Below are 14,220 nucleotides of genomic sequence, written 5' to 3' on the forward strand. Positions count from 1 at the left end.
AATACATTGATGGAAAGTAGGACTTGGCTACCTGGGGATTTGAGCCCTGGACCTTTGTATTCACAGAGAAGGTGACTTATGGCTTGATTCCAGTAGGTGCGGCTGTGCCACATTCCAGCTGCTGCCGGCGCTTAATCGCAGCTACTCTAGTGAATGCTTTTGATCCCACCAGACGTGCCACAGCACATTTCAGATGTGTCCCAAAAGCAGCTTGTCCACTCTGCTCCGCTAAACATACATGCCTTATCTATTTTTGATGCGAGCTGCATCAATCAGAGGATATTTGTCACTATGGATGATGAGAGGTTCATCTTGGAAGTGGAAAATCACAAGATTTTATGACACCACTGCTGCCATGACTGCCCAGGTCCCTGGCTTCCTCTCCAGGTAGAGGGATGGCTCTCTTCTCTCTGGCACTGCTGGAGCAAAACACTCCACTTCTGAAATGCTTCCAGTGGGGTATGATGCTGTGCCGAGGATTGAACAAAACCATGTTACAGCTGTAAGGTGACGCAGCCATGAGCAGTGGAATCAAGGTGACTGCACCACTGGGGAGAACACTTACAATAGTCAAAATGTTGGTGAAAAAATTCAGAAAAAATCACGCATCATTGTGCAATATTTTGGTGAAATTCAAAAATTCAATGAAATAGAAAAAAATTGGATGAAATAGAAAAATGTTGTGCTTATGGTACAAATTACAGCAAGATATTGGATATAACAAACACATAATTTGACATACATGCATTGAACAACATTTAAACCACAAGAGTTCACAACAGATTGGCAGAAACCAGGAGATACACACACCTTGGTGCTAGACTGGATTGGAACAGGTAACCTTACCCTTACAAGGTCTGTGCTTAAACCACTAGACCATCAGGACAACACATGATATGATAACAGTTGACACTAAATATTAACTTATTTCTGCATACAGTTAGTAAATTACTGCATTGAGGTCAATGAGAGTGAATAACTTGAATGAATAACGTGTTTGTGTGATGCATGCAAACACGACACAAAATCCTAACCCATCTAGCTGGTGGATGCTTGGGAGGAAGAGAAGAAAAAGAGGTAAACAAGGACCTGGGCCTAAACCAACCAGGTGTAGCTAGTTTCCTGACACCTTCTCCAACCCCGTCCACCAGCTCCTGAGCAACAATTTAACTGTTGGGAATACAATTTGCATCAACTTACTTTTCTCAAGTGTGTTGTCAAATATTTTGGTAAAATTAGTTTAAAAATTAGAAGAAATAAAAAATGTGCATTCAGTGAAAATTACAGCAAGATACTGCATATCACTCCAGACTCATTGTTTGACTGAAGTGAACACCATTTGAAACACTTAAATATAAGTACCATCTAGAGAATGTCTGTGTCAATTTTGGTAGCATATGAATGAAGAGATATAGATGTTAATTGATTTCTGCATATTTTGAAAAATAGTAGGGATGCACGATATTGGATTTTTTGCCGATATGCTGATATTTTCCAACTCATTGCAGATCGCTAATGCTGATACTGATATATGCACATATTTTTTTCCCTGGCTGAGGAGACTATTATGCATGCAATCATAGACTGTACTAAGTATGATCAAGAAAGACAATATATTAAGGAAGAACTTCAGAAGACTGGAGTTCAGGAGCCTGTCAAGTGGTTGGAGCAGTAGAGTTTTCTTTGAGTTTATTAGATAGACAGGATTAATTGGTAGAATTTAATCTCTGGTCCACACTCAGGAGCAGAAGGTGGCAGTAATGTACCTAATACGCTGGTTGCCAACTGCCATTACAAACCAAAAAGTTTTTTCAAACGGAGTGGCACATCCTGTTGAGGTGTTTTCTATCTATGCAGCCAAACACAAGCAGCTCCTCCTGTTTCACCTGGTGCTTCCTCCATAGGCTACACTTCACTCAGCTGCCCGCCAGACTCACTGCTTCTTCCTACTTTAACCTGAATAACAAACTGGGGTTCGGTTCTCCAGTTGGCTAGCCTAGCACCGAGCCCCAGTTTATTATTCAAGTTCAAGTGGGTAGAAGCAGTGAGTCTGTTGGGCAGCTGAGTGAAGTGCAGCCTACGGAGGAAGCATCGGGACTGTCAGGGTGAAACAGTCTGCAGAGGGAAGCACAGCCAGGCGGCGGAGAAGAAGCCTGTCATATCGGCAGAAATGTTTTGGGCTGATGCTGATATTTCATTTTAACACCTTTATCAGCTGATACCGATGATGTGCAGATATTATCGTGCATCCCTAAAAAATATAGAGTGACGGACTTCTGAACTGACCATAGGCTCAGTGGATGTGCTGTAAAAATTTTAGCTCTGTAGGATGTACGGGTGATGTATTTAGATTTTTTGATGTTGGGAATGTGAAATGTCTATAAATGTAGATATGTTGTGATAAGCCATGCGCACTTTAATCAATCATTACTTCAACTGAGTCATGACCCTAGATTGTGTGAACCAAATTTCATACAAATCCATGTAGCTGATTGTGAGATATGAAATTTTCACATTTATGACACCCCCTACTGGCAGTATATCCCAAGGCTGCATAGTGAAGTTCGGACCTAGCATCCAAACCCATGAACCAAGTCTGGTTACAATTGCCTAAGCCAGTTTTTATTTATGAGCGTTTATTGTTGGGTTTGGCAGGAGAGTGTTTGGTTATTAGTGATAATTAATAATTATCAGAGATAATTATTAATTAGACAATAAAGAAATTATTAATATTAATTAATAGTACAGGGCACCAACCCTCAGAGAGCCTCACACTGGGACACCAACTGTTAGAGTTGTGAGGAGCGCAGTTGGTTGTCAGCAATAATTAATAACTATCAGAGTTAATTATTAATTATAAAATTAATCAAATTATCAATATGAATTAATAATTATGGGGCACCACCTCAAAACTGGGACCATTAACCAAACAATAAGGTAATCTCATGAAAGAGTTAACCTAGAATGCTAATATCTGAGGGATCAACATTCACAGATGAATGAAGGTTTGAATTTGAGCTCTGACTCTCTCAATCAGCCACTTTTCACAATATATAAACACAAAAAAGACTTCTCCTTAAAGAAAATAACATAATAAATTTATTAAACAATAGCAGAGTTAACAAAGTTAGCAGATGCTTTGATCAATAAACCACTGTCCTGAAATCTAACTCTAAGCAATAACATATGTTGGGACTACATGTGGACCACATGTTTCAAGACTCCAAGAAACCTGAGCCCTGGGGGTTCACACCCAAAGCGTGAAGCTCCACCCATGGATCCAGGTTATCAAAACTAGAGATTCCCCCTTATCTTTCTCTTGTCTCCCCGAGCTGCAGCAGGAGCAGCTCCTTGCTCTCTTTCTCCTTCAGCTGCAGGTGCAGCTGCTTGCTCTTTCACACCTCCAGCAGCTGCTGGAGCAGCTCTCTGCTCTCTTGTGTGGCCTGCTCACAGCAGACACACACAGTCTTCTTTATGGCAAAAGATGTGAGAGCCTGCCTAAGACTCAGAAACTAAGTTTCCTTGTGCCAGCAGCTAACACACAAGTCTGCTGGCCAGTTTAACAAGTACAGGAGCCGCGAAATGGAGTTAGTTTGCCTTCTCAGCCTGACTCACCCACGGATTCATCGGCTACAAAGCAGAACGCCACAAAGCATCTCTTCCTTCATGGACTGGTAACAACTGGGCATAGCCTAGCAACACAGTGATGCATAGTACGGCTAAGCAAGAATGTTTAACTCAAACAATGTACTGTACGTGTATTGATTTGGTTAAGGTTATACATTGAACTGTTGTTGTGATGTCCTTGTTGCTTATAGTCAGGTTACTGCATAGCCACACCGCTAGGTTAATGTTAGCATGCTTAACACATGTTACATCCAGTAACTAGGCCTTGCATGCAACCTCATTTTAACCTTTAACTTTTAGCATACACGAATTGGCCTTGAATAGAGAACCACACAGTTAAGAGGTTAAAACCTAGTTTGGCAAACTTTGGTTCAGGCAGCACATGTGGTTCAAGACACCACATGGTCTGGCCTTTTATCTCTGTAGTTCCCTTTATCAGCCAAATTCTCGGCATGCCATGTGCTCAGTCACCAGGTGACTGCAGCCATCTTGCTATTGTCTTCCCTACACACATACACACACACACACACACTTGTATATAGGTACACTTAGCTAGATTAGTATTGTGTGTTTTGTTAAATAAATGCTTTTGGATATACATGTTGTCTGTTTTAATGTTGCACAAGAATGAGTTTTGCCAACCCCTGCTCTGTAAAGAACTCCAAATCCTTTAACCATAACTAATTACTGATATGGTGATTTTGTTTATAGTTATTAAATTAATTTTTAATCAAAGTGCCAAAGTCATAGATTAGTACACTTTGAGACTGAATTGGCTATCTTTTTCCCTGAGTCCAGGGTGGTGCTCCGTTATTATTAAATCTTATTAATAATTTTATTGATTTTAATAATTAACGATTATCTTCGATAATTATCTTCGATAATCGTTAATTATTGCTGAAAGCCAAACTCTTGGCCACGGCCCAACACATACATAAAACAGCTATGTACATTGAAAACACATGCAAGCGGGAGAGTGTGTGTGTGTGTGTTTGTGTGTGTGTACGTGTGGGCGGCAAGATGGCAACGTGATCTGGCACTCTCATCGCACGAGAGTTTAGATGCAGATGTGACTATGGGAGGAAGTCACGTCACACGAGAACCAAATGGCGGAAGTGACCGCAGTGTCTTGGTTAGAACAATAGCCAGATGGCAGATAAGGAGGGCAGAGTGGCGCTGTGTCCCATGTTATCTGACCGTCAGATGTGTAAGAAGATGTCTGTGCATGTGTATGTGCGCATGTGTGTGGGTTAGTAATGAGAGGGAAGAGAGAGGAAGGAAACCGGAGTGGAGAGAAGCACTTACTTTGTCCACAGAGAGTGCGCATATGGACGGCAGTCTGTGATGCACGTTGTCTGATTTCCGATTGATAAAGCAACTTAATTTCTCTCTCACAGTGGCACAAACACAGCAATCCTGAGTGGGACAAACACAAACAGTCTAGCGTGGTAAACACAACGACAAACAGGCAGCAAACTTTAAATACTCCTCAAAGTAAAGCAGCACAAAGGGACTCTGCGGTTCGTCAATTAACAAAACAAAAACAACAGCACTGAATCTGAAAATAACATACAATATAACCTACCTCTGCCTAGTCTTAAGTCTCTTACTTGGTCGCTTCAGAAAGCAAGCAGGGTCAAATTTAAAGGTGGGGGCTTTGAATTTGAAATTTTCTAGGGGTGCCCTCGAGCCATTTTAACACATCCATACCCAAGGCCCATGAAATATTACATTTTTCACGACTTTTGACGCATGTGCAAAGTTTCGTAAATTTTCGAGCATGTTTAGCCCCTCAAAATTGTGTTTCTTTTGGAAGAAGAATAATAGAGAATCAAAGCTGCAAGCAGCAATGATTGGGCCCTCGCACCCTTATGCACATGGAGGCGCGGCGCAGTCAAAGGGCTTTTATTGCAGGCATGCAGATATGTTCAGGACGGGGCTCTTATCAAACATTGCACGTAGGAGTTAAATATTATATAAATATATATAAACGCACTAATTATACATCTGGTTGCTACATATCAACTGTAGACCACACCTTGTAAATTCCACGTGAATCAGATGATGTTTGTTATATAAGGCTTACTTGTTGACAGTAGGTGGCGCTATGACTATGACCTGATATTTACATGTAGTCTTTTCAAGCATGTGAAATTTGGGGCAGATTGGACAAAGTCTTGTGGAGTTACAACAACTTCCTGTTTCATGGGGAAACATCGAAATTCATCGAATCACCACATCAAGGGCATTCAATTAAAACTCAAGATTTTGATAACTTTTCATCACAAATGTGTTAAGTTGCCACTAACCAAATTTGAAGTCACTCGGGTGAAATTTGTAGGAAGAGTTCGTTAAAATACAACGCCTGCAAAGGGCAAAAACTGCGCAAAAATTACACAATTTATTGAAAATGGCCAACTTCCTGTTGGACTTAGGGTGTGGCTCCAAGCTTTTTTGTGTGTCTGAACATGATATATGTGCCTACCAAGTTTTGTTCATCTACATCAAATTTCAAGGTGGGGGCTTTTAATTTGAAATTTTGTCAAATCACCAAATTTCATGAACATCAAAGAAACTTTTTCAAAAATGGACCTGCATTTGGGGGTGCTATGGAGCCCACTGGACACGTCCATGCCCAATTACTATTCCCCCTACTTCTGATGCATGTGCAAAGTTTCATGAGTTTTTGAGCACAATTTAGCCCATCAAAAATGCATTTCATTGTGGATAAAAAAGAATAATAATAATTAAAGCTGCAAGTAGCGATGATCGGGCCCTCGCACTTCCGTGCACTTTGGGCTGCGGCGCAATCGAAGGGCTTCTGTCACGGGCATGTAGATGTCTTCAGACCCGGGCTGTTTTCAGACATTGCAAGAAGGAGATAAACATCACTTCCTTTGTCCACTATTTTGCCTGCTGCTGGGGCTGCTTCATTGCAATTTTGTAGGTGGCGCTATTGAGCCAGTTTGCCTCAGTGACTGCATATTGGCATGCAGATGTGTTCAGGCCTGGGAGTTTGGTGCAGATTGGAGCATTTACACTAAAGTTATAGCAATTTCCTGTGTCATGGCGAAACATCAAAATTCCACGCCACATCTAGGCCACATGCGTCAATGATAGCTGAATGTTTTAATAACTGTTGATCACAAACTAGTCTAGATGATACACACTGTTTTGAAGTCGTTATGATGAATTCTGTAGGAGGAGTTCGTTAAAATACAAGGCATGCAAAATCACCAAAATTGACCACTAAATTCACAATGGCCGACTTCCTGTTGGGTTTAAGCTATGGGTCCAGGGGACTTTTTTGTGTGCCCTGGCATGATACATGTGTGTACCAATTTTCGTACATGTAGGTTTAACGTGGCGCAGGGCTGCTTCATTAAAATATTGTAGGGGGCGCTGTCAAGTCATTCTGCCACACCCATGCCCACCACCTGTACAATATTACAGACTTTAAGACCTGTCATATGTGTGCAAAGTTTTGTGAGTTTTCAAGCGTGTCTCGCCCCTGAAAAACAGCTTTGCACTTTGTGGCGAAGAATGTGTCACCATGGCAACGGCATTTGATTATGGGTCATGAGCTGCAGAATGTAGCCATGGCCATTTCAATTTTCATGGCAAAGGATCAAAATTCAACACCCAGCCACACCCCCCTGGGAATGTCAAAAACTCACTGTTTTGAGAACTTTTCATCTCCAAGGTCTGAAGATGATACTGACTGAATTTGAAGTTGCTGAGGTCAAACCTCTAGGAGGAGTTCGTATGCGGGCTGGAAATGGCAAAATCGGCATCAAAATCACAACTTCAATCCAAAATGGCTGACCTCCTGTTGGACTTAGGTTATGGCTCCAAGAGACTTTTTGGTGCGTCTGGTCATGATACATGTGCATACTGAATTTCATTCTTCTACGACAATTTGTATTGAGGGGCTCAATTTTCTTAATTTTCTAAGGGGTGCTATTGAATCATTTTGCCACGCCCATGTTTGGGACCGATAAAATATTAAATTTTTCACCACTTCTGATGTATGTGCAAAGTTTAACAACTTTTCGTGCACGTTTAGGCCCTCAAAAATGCAGCGACGATCGGGCCCTCTCACCCCTGCGCACATCGGGGTGCAGCGCAGTCAAAGGATTCATCAAACATTGCATGAAAGAGTTAAATATCATTTCCTGTGTCCACTATGTGGTGCTAGAGAACACCTATTAAGTATACATCATGTTACTGTTTATGAACTGTAGACCACACCTTGAAAATATCATGTGAATCAGATGATGTTTGTCATACAAGGCTGACTTCCTGTTGTCAGAAGGTGGCACTATGACTATGCTTCAATATTGACATTTAGATGTGTTCAGGACAGGATTTTTATCAAGCATGAGAAATTTGGTGTGTGACAGGTGTGCCAGGTTTCGCAAGTTTCCAAGCATCCCTAGCCCCTAAAAAACAGCTTCGAGTTTCATGGCGAATAATGTGTCACCATGGCAACAGCTTTTGATTATATCTCAAAAGCTTCACTATTTAGCATCATCAAGGTCTTACAACTTAGCTGACCAAATATAAGGTTGATCTGGTCAACCTGCTAGCATAGGTCATGAAAATACAGCACTTTAATTTCCTGTTGTCAGTAGGTGGCGCTATGAGTATGAGTCAATATTGACATGCAGATGTGTTCAGACCTGGACTCTTCTCAAGCATGAGAGATTTGGGGTAGATTGGATGATGTACAATTACCTCTTCCATGGCGAAACATCAAAATTTGCCACATCACCACAGCAACAGCGTTCCGCAAAAACTATATGTCCCACTAATTATACATAATTTTGCTGTATATCATGTGGAGACCACATCATGTAAATTTCATGTAAATCGGATGATGTTTGTCAATCAATCAATCAATTTTTATTTATATAGCCCCAAATTGCAACAAAAGTCATCTCAGGACACTTTTCACATAGAGCAGGTCAAGACCGTACTCTTTAATTTACAGAAGCATTTACAGGAAGCCAGTGAAGCGAAGCTAAAATGGGAGAAATGTGATCTCTTTTCCTAGTTTTAGTCAGTACACATGCAGCTGCATTCTGGACCAGCTGGAGTCTTTAGAGACTTGTTAGAGCAGCCTGATAATAAGGAATTGCAATAATCCAGCCTAGAAGTAACAAATGCGTGGACTAGTTTTTCTGCATCTTTTTGGGACAGGATGTGCCTGATTTTTGTGATATTACGTAAGTGAAAAAAGGCATTCTTTGAAATTTGATTTATGTGGGAGTTAAAGGACATATCCTGATCAAAGATAACTCCCAGATTCCTTACAGTGGTGCTGGAGGCCAGGGTAATGCCATCCAGAGTAGCTATATCATTAGATAATGTGTTTCTAAGGTGTTTAGGGCCAAGCACAATAACTTCAGTTTTATCTGAGTTTAGTTGTAGAAAATTGCAGGTCATCCAGGTCTTTATGTCCTTAAGGCATGCTTGGAGTTTGTTTAACTGATTGGTTTATTATCAGTTGGTTTATTATTAATTTATGGAGTGTTTCCTAATAATATTACCTAAAGGAAGCATATACAAGGTGAATAGAATTGGTCCAAGTACAGAACCTTGTGGAACTCCGTGCCTTCACGGACGATTCATCATTAACATGTACAAACTGAAATCGGTCTGATAAGTAGGCCTGAAACCAGCTTAATGCAGTTCCTTTAATGCCAATTAAAAGTTCCAGTCTCTGCAAAAGGATTTGATGGTCAATTGTGTCGAATGCGGCACTAAGATCTAACAGGACAAGTATGGGCCCCTGGCACTTTTGTGCTCGGACCCTGATGATGATAATAATAATAATAATAATAATAATAATAATAATAATAATAATAATAATAATCTTTACAAAAACAATATGTTCCTCACACTGTCAGTGCCAGGGACTGTTGGACCCCTGGCACTTTAGTGCTTGGCCCCTAATAATAATGATCCCTTCAAGAACAATAGGTTCCTCGCACTTTCATAAATGGCGCTGATATCCTGTTATCAGTAGGTGGCACTATAACTATGACTCAATATTGACATGTAGATCTGTTCAGGCCTGGACTCTTATCAAACATGAGAAATTTGGTGCAGATTGGAAAATGTCAAGCCGAGTTACAACAACTTTCTGTTTAATGCCCCAAACATGTTTTGGGCAAAATTGTCCGGCACACCACACCAAGGGTGGCAAAATAGATTCAAAATGGCTGACCATTTTCATAATGCCCATTGAAGAATGGTGTTCCTCAGCCTTGGCATTGATTCTACATGTCTCCAGAACTCTTCTGGAGGGATGAACACCATTCTTCAAAAGACCATCATCAAAACACCAGATGATCCTTCATTTGGTGTTTTGATGATGGTGGTGGAGAGTACCATCTAACACGTCAGTCCAAAATCTCCCCTAGGTGTTCAACTCATCAAACCATTGAGTGACCCCTTGTGCCCTATGAATTGGAGCATTGTCATCCTGGAAGAGACCACTCCCATCAGGATAGAAATGTTTCATCATAGGATAAAGGTGATCACTCAGAACAACTACTTTTCATAACTGTTACATCCAACAATGAGGGAGTCATCAGAGAACTTTTGGAAGTGGCAGGTTCCTGAGTTGAATTGGAAAACTGAGGTGTAGAATGTGAACCAAAATGTTGCTAGTATGGTTCCTTGGGGTGCACCAGTGCTGCCCATCACCACCTCCGAGTGGCAGCTAAGGGTTGGGGAGCTCTTCCTTGTCACTTGCCATAAACTCCCTCTTCTCTCTGTTGAGAAAGTTCTTGTCTTTGTTTGTCCATGGTTTATTGTTGGGGAAACAGCGGACCTTTGTTGGTACAACGCTCTTCTCACAGAAGCAAATGTAGTCAGTTACACAGTGAGAGAGACCTTTAATGTCCTCACCACAGTCCTCCAGAAACAGATCCCAGTCTGTAACATGGAAACATTCCTGCAGGGCCTCCACAGCATCCTTAGACACAACCTTAACACACCTTTTGGTATATAAAGTTAAATAATATAAAAATAATTATATAAAGTTAGTTTGGTATTATAAAGTTGTGGTCTGATCCATCCAGTGGGGGGAGGGCAGTGGAGCTGTATGCCCCCTTCATGTTGGCATAAAGGAGGTGCAGGACCTTTATAATCCCTTGTTGCACAGTCCACATATTGCTTGAAGTTGGTCAGGAGTCCAGAAAGAGAGACATGATTGAAGTCACCACTGATTATTATGAGGGCGCTGGGATGTTTGGTCTGAAGTGCCACGATGACTGAGTGGATGACATCACACATGCTCTGTGCTGCAGCTGACAGTAGAATTTACACAACAATGGCGTGTGAGAACTCCTGTGGCAGCTAGTACGGTCTCAGTCCCACTGCCATCAGCTTGATGTCGAGAATGCAGATGCGTTCCTTCACTGTTAGCAAAGACAGTGAGACCACCTCCTCTCTTCTTATGTCTTTGTTTTCCCCTGTCTGCCCGCACTAGTGTGAAGCTGGCTAGTTCAGTGGAGCAGTCCAGTATATTCCCATTCAGCCATGCCTCAGTGAACCAGAGCAGACTGCACTCCTTGTACTCCCCCTGACTGTTCACTAAAGCATGTCTGCCTACAGAGCTCCAGCTCTACACCAGCATTCCAGTAGCTCATCATGGGTGTATTTAATCATCGTCTCTATGTAACTTCTTAGGATAGAACACTTAGCAAGAACTTACCCACGTGGCTTCAAATGCACCAGGTGAAATTTACAAATAAACCTCCAATTCTGCAGAAATTCACAGCGTTTCTGGTAGAGGAAATAGGAAGAAAAAGTCAAAACTAGGGTGAAAAAGAAGGGGTTGCTGCAACAGGCTGCCGCCAGGTCAGTGCCATCTTGGTAATGGGCAAGACTCCGAGGTATATTTCACATATCAGTTGCCACACCAGGTAGAGCTATCACAACACTAGCTAACTGTTGCCTCAGAATGTGCCTCGCACACAGAGCTGCTAGTAGCATTAATAAGGCTGATAAGAGACGGCAGAGAGGCATCATTGTGCTACTCAGAGAACTTTGGTTATACAAATAACCCAAAGATTTATTCCTCTTCTGTGGCGGTAAACAAAACACATGGGCCCACTAATAACTAATTGTACTATATTCAGAGCTTTACAAGATATTCAGGACTGACAACAGTAAAGCTAACCATAATAAATGGCAGGGCTATGGCTAAGTACTGACACTCCCCCACACACTGGAGAGCCTCTCGTAGTAGAGTTGCTAGCTCAGCTTACAATGCAGATACCACACAGTAACTTTTACAAAGGGCCATGAATTTGCTTCTAGTGACTGTCAAAGCTCCAGCGGACTCTCTGTGTTTCCAGCATGGACACAGAGAGTCTGACAGCAGATGCTCATGGTTGGTTAGCTCAGACTATCTGCTAGTGCTAGCATAATCCAAAATGCAAATCCAAAGTGCCAATTCATTTGTGAGTTCAATACATATCAGGTCTGTACCATGGATGTATAAGAACTGGATACTGAACTTAAGGATGGTGCATATTCTGTGAAATGAGAATTGCTCACCTGGTGCATGAGCCAAAAAAGTTTTTAGCTTCCGGGTTTACTTCCGGGGATATGTGGCTCACTGAATATGTGCAGTAGTGTTTCTCCCGCTGGCCTGCCCGCGAGTTCCCACATGGCCCATAGACTGCATTGGGATGACGGATTAAAATCACTTTTATAGGCTCAAGGAAAGTTTAACAAATATAAAACCTTCATGGATCAAAAATTCTCAATAGAAAGAGTCATAACTGACCTTATTTGCATTTGGCGGTGTCCTGTCAACAGTTTTACTGACAAATGCTTTTTGGGCCACAGGGGATTTTTTTCATTGCAATGCCACGAGTGGCCGCTGGGCAAAATTTGCAGCAGGGCTGAGCGGTGGCTCCGTATCCAGGTCTTATAATACGTCCATGGTTTGTACTGGTATGTTGTGCCTCCAAGAAGTAGCCATATACTCACAGTCTAAAGTCTGACACTAACAAAAGGCCTCACTTTCTCTCCCATTCTTTGTTTTATATGTCACCAGACTAGCTTCCAGCAATAAAAATAGAAGCATTACAACCTTAAACTGTGTTAAAAACTAACTTGAGTACTGTGTGATAATGTTTAGCTTGCTTTAAGCAGTGCAGATTTTGACTGACTGACACGTTTGTCCCTCTGGATTTACCATAGCTGTATGCACTCAACTTGCTGCTGTGCTGAGACCGTTTAGTACTAGCGGTACACTATAACAGGCCTGTAATTAAGTCATTTTTAGGGCAAGGCTACTTTGGCCTTTGATAAATACAAATTTATTGGGGCATCACGGCCAAAATGTAGGGCACCAAAGCCAAAACCAATGGTGCAATAACAATAAGTGAAAATTACATTGTATGAAGACAAAACAGTATACAATCAACAATTAGTAGACAGTGTACTGAAAAACAGCACTGAGTTTATAAAGACTGTACACTGAATGTTTGACTTTTCCACAAAATGCTGTCTGAAAAAACGTGAACAATTCATTATATTAATTGTTATTGTTATATTTTAATGATGAAGTCTATAAATGGGTAACGGTGATCAAAATTAATCTGAACAAGTTTCAATACTTGTGCAACTATTAGCATTTGAGTCTGAGATCGCGCATGCATGTGTGTGTCTGTTGACATTGCATTGCGCTGAAAAAGTAGCAACCCATCAGGTCTCACAGCAAGTTATAAACACTATGTACATTTGTAGTTAGCAATATCCTGGTTTGGATGTCAACAGTTAACTGTGAGAATATTTTGACGGGTTACACGTCGGTCTACAGGTTAATTTGCGCACACACTCCACTAACGGCTTGTTAACAACATCAGATCTTCTTTTTCAATGGATGAAGTCCCAATGTGAAACTGCCTTCAACATGGAGTTTTGAATTATGGGTTGTTTGGAGCATTAATGTTGCTAGGCTAGCGAGTGTCATAAAGTTTGTCTATAGTGAGTGTGTTAGAGTCAATCAGCACTAAAAGTGTTTTGTTAGTCTAGTTTAATCTGCAGCAGTTTCTGAAGGATCGTATAACATGTTTTTTGCCACGGAGGAAATAAATTCATGACGAGTGAAAAGGAGTCCAAAGTGTCTTCCAACGTCTCTACTGTAGAAACGGATTACATCAAGCTGCCAGATGAGTTATCACTGTCACAGACAGGTGACACAGGCAGTCTACTACGTTAACTGCCAGAGAAAATAATTTTTGACTGCTTCCGAGGCCGGTTAGGAGAGTGTGTGACCGTACTTTAAAACACAACGTGTATTAATACACTGTACAATGATTAGCTGCCTGTGCTTATCACATAATTTTAATTGTTAGCTAATGTAAGCTAGCAGGCTAGCTGTTAATGTGTACGTTAACGTTACACATATATTTGCGGGAGAAATCTTGCGCTACTGTTGATGCTCAGCGTGATGACGCTGGGAAACGTTCAGTCTGTTAATTTGCTTTGTCACGTGTAGTTTTAAATGAGGAAATGCGCAACTTTCTTTTAGGGGCACCACAGCCAGTTCAAAACATTCCAAAC

The 14,220-nt window shown here is 41.3% G+C and overlaps 1 protein-coding gene across 6 annotated transcripts in view; it reads left to right on the forward strand.

Moving 5' to 3' along the window:
• The window catches only part of fam110b (family with sequence similarity 110 member B), a 119,490-nt gene that overhangs the window by 90,771 nt on the left and 14,499 nt on the right, over positions 1-14,220 (forward strand). The window contains exon 1 of one of the 6 annotated variants that reach the window (XM_042429697.1): positions 3,541-3,674. The exons of 4 other annotated variants lie outside the window; for them this stretch is intronic. The gene's annotated coding sequence lies outside the window, so the exon portion shown is untranslated. Of the gene's footprint in view, positions 1-3,540; positions 3,675-13,405; positions 13,475-14,220 lie in introns of those variants that run through there. One more of the 6 variants, XM_042429694.1, reaches the window with a different exon arrangement.

The sequence above is a fragment of the Thunnus maccoyii genome, chromosome 12 (genome assembly GCF_910596095.1).
Source record: "Thunnus maccoyii chromosome 12, fThuMac1.1, whole genome shotgun sequence".
Taxonomy (NCBI): Eukaryota; Metazoa; Chordata; class Actinopteri; order Scombriformes; family Scombridae; genus Thunnus; species Thunnus maccoyii.